General features: G+C 33.1%; 1 pseudogene; it reads right to left on the bottom strand.

Moving 5' to 3' along the window:
• Positions 1-8,686: 8,686 nt before the first annotated feature.
• On the bottom strand, positions 8,687-8,803 carry LOC145241741 (5S ribosomal RNA; annotated as a pseudogene).
• Positions 8,804-10,208: the final 1,405 nt, after the last annotated feature.

A 10,208-nucleotide genomic window follows, 5' to 3' on the forward strand; every position in this document is an offset into this window, starting at 1 on the left:
TAATTTTGCACAAACATTAATCATGGTGAAAGTAAATTTTTGCCAGAACAGATTTTCCGGAATAACCCTGGTTGCCCCCTTAGAGGGCATATGGGGGTAAAATTGCTCTGAAATCCTTCATCCGTTTACTTATTCGCATTTTTTCAATAACCACGCCTTGGATTTTGAAAAAATTTTGCACAAGCATTAATCATGGTGAAAGTAAATTTTTGCCAGAACAGGTTTTCCAGAATAACCGTGGTTGTCCCCCTAGAGGGCATTATAGAGGTAAAATTGCTCTGAAACCTTTCATCCGTTCATTTATTCGCACTTTTTTCAATAACCACGCCTTGGATTTTGAAAAAATTTTGCACAAGCATTAGTCATGGTGAAAGTAAATTTTTTTATTCAGAACCCTTCAAATCTAATTTTTCATGTCAGTTACAGACATAACTTGGTTCACTGCAGTCAACACTCCAAACATATAGCTTCATCATGATTGACATTCCCAACACCAAAGCTATCATTTCCTTTAATGACCAACTTACAGCATTCGATCCAAGGATTCCACCTGCGTGTGGCAAGTTTTTCTTTTATCGATTCATCACGATCATAACATAAATGTTTCTTTCAGCCTTAAGCGTATCATAGCAATGCGCATCAAGGAAAAGTCTCTTTGCATAACATGCATCATACAGAGTATGTTTCACCTTCATAGCATTCACCTTTCTTGACATAGCAATCTTCTATCTCTTGGTTACTCTCGAAATTCTCTTTCCAGACGTATTCACTCGTCGAGGGGGGGGGAGAGACCCTGCATGTTCGGCTTGTATTCCTCCGATATTATTAATGATATTATAAAGAGCTTCATTCTTTCTCATCAAAAACAGTTTGAGCTAAAAGATCTGATTAGTAAAGGATGACGATTATTTTTCTAATTTATGGCCAATCAGAAAACACGAACCTTCTTTTGTATGACTCACAAGGCTAGCATCATCCGTGTCCAATAGTCATTTATTGAATTTAGAAGTCAGTACTCAATGGTCTGATCAGTTGAGCTGCACATGAATAAACTGGCAAGAACACTAGAAAGCCGGTTTATAAGAAGATTGGAACGTTTCATTATGCTAAGATGGGCAAGTCCATTCTTTAAGTTTTGATTGGTTGCTAATTCATAAGATTATCTATTATTTAAATATTGTTTAATTCTAGCAACAATCTTGTTATCAAATTTATGCCAGTATAAATCTATTTATAAATACAATAGCGTTTGTATTATTTATGTGTCATGCTCACATCTTTTTTCTTCCGAGTGACTGTCGTTTAATTGTTATGATCTTGTAATAAATAATTTTACTAAGAATTCTTCATAAGTTTTGTTTTCAATTATAGCTGAAAGAATTCAAGTTATATATATATATATATATATATATATATATATATATATATATATATATATCATAAGTTTTGGTTTTGATTCAAGCTGATGCACCCAAGTTATATGGATATAGTTTTTTATGTTTAAAATCACAATTTTATAATAAAAGTCGATAGAATATTGACTCTATAATATTATATACGAAATTTGCATACATTAAAATATCATATTTAAGTGTATTTTACGACAGGGTTACACCAGGCGTCTCTGCTAGCTTAGATAAATATTTTGCAGTTTTAACAAAAGAGCTACAATAATATCAGGGCGTCTTCATTTATGCTGAACATAAATATATTACATGAAAGAGTCCGGTGTGGAATTTCCACAGGTCCCTCTAATCCTATTGAATTTAGTTGTCAGTTTTCAACTGTATCAATATTTGAGCTACAAAAAAACTGAAAAGAACACTAAAATTCCGCTTTATAAAAATAAAAATGCGGGAATGTTCCATTATGTTGAGATGGGCAAGTCCATTCTCTAAGTTCTGATTGGCTGCGAGTCGATTAGAAATTCAAGCTTGATTTGCATATCAACTATTGGAGCACTTCATTATAGAAAGTAATAATTAATTCTGCACCCAAAAACAGAACTTCTTTATAAAGGGTGTCTATAGAACATGTTACCATGGGAGTGTAGTTTGCAGAGAAACAGTCCCATGGTAATGCTTTCCACAGATATTTTAAAATAAATATTTTTTATGAAATTTAAAGTTTTCTTGACCTACATGCGAACATAGGCTGCCAAATTGATATTTCCACATTTATTTAATGCCCCCCCCCCCACGTTGAATACAGCCTGGTCTCTTGGCTATTATAAAATTAAATCTTTAAACTTTAATCATTATTATTGAATTTAGTAGTCAGTGCTCAAATCCCTAACCAGTTTAGCTACAAACAAATCTATTGAAAAGAATACTAAAAAGCCGGTTTATAAGAAGACTGGAATGGTTAATTATGCTCAGATGTGCAAATCTATTCTTCGAGTTTTGATTGGCTGCTAGTTTATGAGTGGATACTCTTTTAGGAAAATTCTTGCTTGAATTAAATAATATTTGTATATCAACTACATATCGGAGTTGGAATTAGGAGTCTGAAAAATCAGAAGCTTTTGGTGAATCGGAATCGGAAAAATTTATGTATATTTTCCGATTCCAAAAACGATTTCTTAAATTATATTTTTTTTTAATTTGATTTTGTTTCCTAAAAAATCTACCACTGCTAGTAGTAATAATAAAATAATTAATATTTATTGATTTTAAACTTCGAGTAAAATTAAAATCTAAAGATCATTCCCTCACAAGTATTTTTTTTTATGTTTTACAATTAAGATGCGCTTTTCCAGTAAATGAGACGAACTAGCCATTTTTTAGTTAATTGTTTTCGAGATTTATAAAGAATTGGAATCGGTAATTGTATCGGAATCAGAGATTTTAGTACAGAATTGGTTATTGTATTTCTGAATTCAAAATGGCGTAATGTAAACATATTATGAGGTATTTACAGCTTCTCTTCCAATTTTCGGATTTTTAATCATGTCAAAACACATTTTTATTTCCTTTTGACGGATTGATTGTTGCTATTTCTTCTGATGAGTTAAGGGCAAAATAGATTCACTGATTGATATAATAATTAAGTGATTGATTTTGTGCTACGAAACAGATACTGTCAAGAATTGTAAATGTCAACTGAATTAAAGGAATAAATTATAAGATGGTCAACATCATGAACTTTGGAATATAGACTTTTGTCATTCATTCATTATATATTATATTGCTCTGTAATTACATTGAGCTTCTTAAATAAGGATTGATATATATTATAAGGAAATAAAGTATATTTCTACAAATATATATATATTCTCTTTTGATGTGTGTGTGTGTGTGTGTGTGTGTGTGTGTGTGTGTGTGTGTGTGTGTGTGTGTGTGTGTGTGTGTGTGTGTGTGTGTGATATTCATAGATCAAAATTAACAAGAATATTCTTTGTGCAGTTCACAGGAAGTGGTTCCGGTTACCTATATAATATACAATTTAGAAAATAAGTTGCTGTTAATTATTCCGTCAAATATTCTTCCATTTTCTTTTTTCTTCTTTTTCAATCAACAAATAAAGGAAGCCATTTTAAAAATAATTGCTTCCGAACAATGTAACCGTGTCACGAAATGGACGTCATTTTGAATGTTTGCGCTATTTTGTCAATAAAGAAAGGATGAAGAGTTGGGATGCCTTCACAAATAATTGTTTTTTTATTTTATTAAACTGTCACTAAGTTGTCTTGATGGGTGCATAATAGTCATGAGAGCAGCTTTTATTTTGTACATTTCAGAGATAATGCTGGAAGTTTTCGATTTGTTACTGAATTGAAACTCTACTAGACGTTTTGTGCATTTCAGAGACAATGCTGCATATCGAATATTCGTTACTTACCATGAGACAATACACAAGGGTTAATCTCATCTGTAAGTTTTAGAAGTCTTTTTGTAAGCTCTATGCATTATTAATTCTCTCCAAAGAATTAATTATCTAGAGTGAGATTAAACATTTTTCTAAAAGGAGCGAAGATAACATTTTTATATATAAAAAATATAAAATCTATTTATTCATTTCGAAGGAATATATTAAACCAAAGAGTTAGTAGAGTTGGGCTTGTGTAACCGACTGTTCCCCAATAAGTCTAAACACCCAACTGCAAATCTTCTCCCTCTTGGTGACAAAAAGAAAGACAAAGAAAAAAGAGAAGCATGAATCAACAAGGCAGAAAGAGAAATATCGTTATTAGATCAACCGATCATAGTGTCAGTTGAAATGTCTTTGTCCCATCCAATGTTATCCAACCTGAACGTTTGTTTGAAAGATATTTTAAATATGCTTTTCTGATGAGAGAGAAATGATAACTTATTTCGATTAACTCCTTGATTTTTTTTATTTTGTAAACTCATTTAGTAAATTTCCTCTTGAAACTTTTATAAAGTTCGTTTTGTAGCGATTTTTAAATTTTGAAACCGGCATAAAATAGAGGTTGACAAGAAAGTTCTTACGGTGTTTAACTTTTAAATTCAGGTGAACATATCTCGGCGCAAACAAAAATTTATTGATCGAAATGAGCACCATCAGAAGTAACACACTTTTGCCAACGCAAAACAAGTTTATGTCAGTAATGTAAAAATCTTGCGTTCTGGTGACGATGAAGTCACTGAATGCGTTTTTGATATCGCTTAGGTTTTTGAAGCATTTCTCATCCAGAAATTTGTTGAAATGCTCGAAAAATTAGTAGTCGGAAGGTGAGAGGTCTGGAGGGTATGGCGGATGAGGCAGAGTTTCATATCGTTTCTTTTTTGGTCTGATGTTGTGGCCTCTTTGAACTGGAATCCACTGAAACGTGTATACACATATGAAACCAATAATGTTTGCATAATAAACAGACATATATATATAAGCCTAAAGAATCCTAGAGTGGATAAAACGTGGAATATTCAGTGTAGCTAAATCGCCATATATATTTTATAACTTATTATATACATATATAGTTAATTTATATGACGTTGTCAGGTTTTCCAAGACAAAAAAATCCTCATTAATTGTTGTTTGGAAAGATCGCAAAAGGACAACTCTCATTAATTGTCTAGTTGGAGATTAACAGATTAAGACTGACATTGATGGATCCGAAGGAGGAGGGAGGAATTAATATGTTATTAGTTTCAGGTGGAAAGATGAAACCTTCCTCTTGCATGCATAGAGGCCACTGAGAACATAGGCTGCATCACGTGATTATCGGCCATCTTTGTTTATTTGTTTTTAATAACTTTTTTCAAGTTTTTGTTTTTACAATTTTTTTTTTTTTTTACTCTTCAATTTTGATTAATTAAATGGATTCTTACCTCTGTTGCCATGGCCAAAAATACTTCGGGGGGGGGGGGGGCAAAATGCCATTATCCCTAGTCCAGAGTGCCTGGGTAGCAGCATCTCACGATATTACAGATGTTATGGAACATAAGAAAGATACAAAATCAACTTGGTCTCAATAGTGTTGTTAGAACCTCAAACAATCCACACTTATGGTATTCAGGGAAGGCGTGAACAATAACTACATTTTATGAAAAAACAATGTAATGTTTTTTAATCACAAATAATCAGAAAATTACCAAATGTTAATAAAATTTTAGTGTTTATTCAATAAATTTTATATATATATATATATATATATATATATATATATATATATATATATATATCATAATTTAGGAATTTAAAATTTGTGATTTGAAAAAGTTAAATTTCAAATATAGAAATTTTATTGTGTGCAACACAAAGAATACAGTATAGTAAAATACATTTTACTATACTGTATTCTTTGTGTTGCATACAATAAAATTTCTATATTTGAAATTTAACTTTTTTAAATCACAAATTTTAAATTCCTAAATTATGACTTATTTGCTCTATCTAGGATATTGAGCAATTTTATTTAGCTGAGATAGTCTTATATAAAATATTACATCCAATAATATTTTGTAAGACCGATGATCACTGGATTTGCACACCAGTAGATTTATTGTATATTTCATTATTCTGATTAATTATATATATATATATATATATATATATATATATATATATATATAAGAACAAGTAGTTAATAAAACATGTTAAAAACACTTTGAAAATGAGTTAAAAACATATTTAATTTAAAAAGGAAACACTAAATAAGTGGATAGCCCTTAATCCACAGAGTTTCGAAGAAATACTTTCCTTCTCATCAAAGGGTAGGATTTTAGCAAAATGCGGGATCGGATTTTGCTTGTAAAAGTATTAAATGAAACTGCAAGTAAGTTATAGATCTATAAATACTTGATAACAAAAAGTGAAGCAGGGGGAATTATATATATATATATATATATATATGTATGATACAATCATATGATCAGCCTGGACAATACCAGATGGGTGACTATTTGGGAAGGTTAGGCACTATATGTACCACGCGGAATCGTATAAATTTCTTTGTTGGTATTAGGGGACGCATTTAATTCACTGGGGAAGATGCACCCCCGAATAAAGTCACCTGGCGGGCAGGCAACAAGGTGATACTCCATGTAATGGCGTACTGGCAACCTGCTGCAAGATGCCTCCTGCATGTCAAACACATGTTTGCCGCAGCTGATGGTGATATCTGAAGTGTGTGTGATACAAAGTTGCCTTGTTGATCACCTTAAACACTCCGTAGCTGGGATTGGCTCAGTCCTAATGAGCAAAATGTACCAGAGTTCTGCCAAGGACATGACAATGGCCATATATATATATATATATATATATATATATATATACTTCAGAATATAATTATCTAACAATCAACTGTTATGGAAACCTGTGATTATAAGTTTTACAGGATATTACTGGCAATAATATTCTATAATAAGAATCGCTTGATATACAAGATACAACAAATAAAATATATCAATTTATATGTTTATTAATACATGAATAAACAGATCCACCGGACCTATGTAACAATTTTTTTTTACCGGACCCATTATATAAACAAAGAAAATTGTTCCAGGAAAATGCCTACTTCAGACCATTTGGATCATTTTACAACACTGCTTTCAAAGACATTCACTTCGGATTTTACATGCAATTTGAATGTTAACTTTTATATCCTTTTCTTTAACTTCCCTTACTCTATGACATTTAAATACTTAAAAAACTTTTAATTGTGATTTTCCATGTCTCACTGATTTTATTGTAACTATTTGCTAATATTTTCTCCTCTGAAGAGATGGTAGACATCGAAATCCTACAGGATAGGGAGTTATATTTTAAATGTATTCTTTGTCTTACATAGAATAATAAAAATCTTTTTATTTGAAATTCAAACTATTCACATCATAAATTTTTAAATTCATTGAATGACTAAAATTATGTATATATTCATCTCGTCACACAAAATTTAGCAAATAAAACATAGGATTTTTTTCTTGTCTCATGTATAAAACCATTTAAAGTGGTGAGGGGAAGGCAGAAAGCAACTAGCAAGTCAGACAATCAGGTTAGACTTACTCTGCAATGTAAAATGAATTTGTAATGAAATCCCCCACTCCATAATAAAAACCAGTGTTTATTTCTTTGTATATCTATATATAAAGGTAAGAATGTGTGTGTGATGGCATTTCTTAACCTATATACTCAACAAACATTTTATCCACAGACTTGAAATTTGGAAAACAGGGTATTCAGACATGTGGAAAACTTTTTAATCGGTTTTCATCTTCAATTGCTAAGGGTTCAAAATTAGTAAATTGGAATGTGAGGGTCATCGGATTTTTATCTGTTTGTCAACTGTTTCACGACTGTGCATGTGCGGGCGTGAAACATGACAGTTTTTTATGTTAAGAATAGGATTTTTTAAAAACACTATGTAAATATCATGTACAGCTGGTGTAATGATGATCGCACTTAATTGAATGTCTTTAGGTTTTGGTTCTGATCTCAGCTTGAGTATTTTTTTTTTTTACTTACAAGAAGTGAACTCTTTAGAAAAACATATGTATGCCCATGCCTCAGATTCTGTATTAATTAAAATATATTTATCCATACGACCGGGCAACGCTGGGTGGCCTGCTAGTTTATACACACACACACACACACACACATACACACACACATACATTTATAAATCATAGCTGTACTTACATCCTATCGTGCACAAGTTAGTAAGAACGAAATGAGTCTATAAATAGTTTCCCAGTTATTTACCCTAAACAAAGTAAAATTGAAAATTATAAAAATTAAAAAATAGGAAATAGACATGGTAATATAGGGTTTCAGAGCTGGAAGCAAGAGTACACAGAGATTCTTATTTATTCCCGGGCAACACCAGGTGTGCCTGTTAGTATCACCAGCATATCGTATAAATCCAAATAGTATATCGGTAGCATTTGTTTCTTTGATGTTTTTCTTGTTAGAATTCTTCCTGGAAAGATATCAAGGATTACCACGTGAAGGTTGCCAACATCCTAAGTGAAAGTGGTTTTTGTGGAACGAACTGGATTCGAACTTGGGACACCCAGGTAATCAGTCTGTATCATTAACTACGATACCACCATCACCTCCCACCTGCTAGTATGGTAGCTTCCTTCGCCCTTGATAGTGCGCATGGAATTTTTTATGGCAAGAGTTGCATAATCTCCAACCACACCTCCCCGAGTCAGCATTAAATATCAGTGGCAAGTGGAGATTCAGGACGACTGGAAACAATGCCGAGATAAGCGGAAAGCACATACAGCACCTAGAATTCCCAAGTGGTCACCCATTTGGTACTAGCCAGGCTCAACGTTGCTTAACTTTGGTGATCTAACGAGAACCGGTGTGTCAACGTGATTATGCCGCATGACTGCTAGTGCAGAATAGTAGCAACAGGTTTTCAATATCTACAAGAATCTTTTAATTTCACTGCGAATATTGATTGACGACGGCATCTCATTTAATGTTAAAATGGTAAAAGTGTTCCAAAAACAAAGCTTTGCAAATAAATTCGGAATTGATATTCAAGCCAGGTTCAAATTTTTATTTTATTTCAAATTCTCAAAGGGGTTTGAAATGCCAAATACAAATCACTCAGATATTAAAATTGAACCGGAGGAAAACGTGTTCGATTTTTTTTTTTTTTTTGTTTTCTTTCTGCGCTTTTAATTCTATATTCCAAACACAATTAGAAATGTTCTCTCTCTCCAAAGTATGTCTCCTGCCTTTGGTAAAGGAAGGCGAAGGTGAGTTATTGGCTGGGAGGAGAATGAACACGCGATAACAAACAAGATAGATTAAAGAGGTGCATCATTGGCATAATGGATAATTTTGCAGACTAGGCAATTGGCTTCACTGAGTTCAAGTCTTCTCAAATGTATTATTTGGCGTATTCAGACTGCTGTTCTCATCTTGGGTGATATTCTCGCAACATTTCGGCCGATGTAGTATTCAGCCTTCTTTAGGTGAGTCTATGTAATTTTAAATGGAAACCTTTTTTATAATCCAGATTATTTAGACAAATATGAAGCCGAAAGATATGGCAAATATATGGTTACAAGATAGGCCCCAAACTGGCATCTAAGCTTCAGCCTCTGTCCCATCGACGAAATGTTGCATCCCTCTGCTTTTTCTACAAGTATTTTAGTGGTGAATGCTCTGACGAACTGCAATCACTTGTGCCCCCACGACGTGAGCACCCTCAACAAACCCGACAGGCTGCTAAAGCCCACCCCCACACTGTAGAGATCCTTAGATGTCAAAGATCTTTTTACTCCAATAGTTTCTTCCCCAGAACCGCTAGACTCTGGAATTCCATTCCAGGTCCCTGCTTCCCCAACAGTACCGACGTGCAGAAGTTCAAATGTAACATGAACTGACATCTTGTTGCCCAAATCCCTACATAGTACCCCAGTAGTTGTTGCCCCTGATAGTAGCCCCCTAGACCAAAGTGGCAATTTGCCTTGTTTGGGGTGAAAATGTAATGAAAAAAATTAAAAAAAAAAAAAATATGCTCAAACAGCTTGGCCTCTTGGACATTAAACATTGATATCATGAATAGAAAACAACGGCTCTGTTGGTATAGACACATGGAACGCTTCAGTGAGGTCATCAAGATAGCTTGAGATTTGGAATTCCACAGTAGACAAAGAAAAAACTGACCTAAGTTGCCTTGGAAAAAAACTGCTGCAGAAAGATTGCACAGCTCTCTGCAATAGATCTCCATGGCAGAGTTTCTTGCAGGTGTGGAGTGATACCTGCCATGCATGTAGCGA

This window comes from Euprymna scolopes, chromosome 20, assembly GCF_053919585.1.
Source record: "Euprymna scolopes isolate OS-2025 chromosome 20, ASM5391958v1, whole genome shotgun sequence".
Taxonomy (NCBI): Eukaryota; Metazoa; Mollusca; class Cephalopoda; order Sepiida; family Sepiolidae; genus Euprymna; species Euprymna scolopes.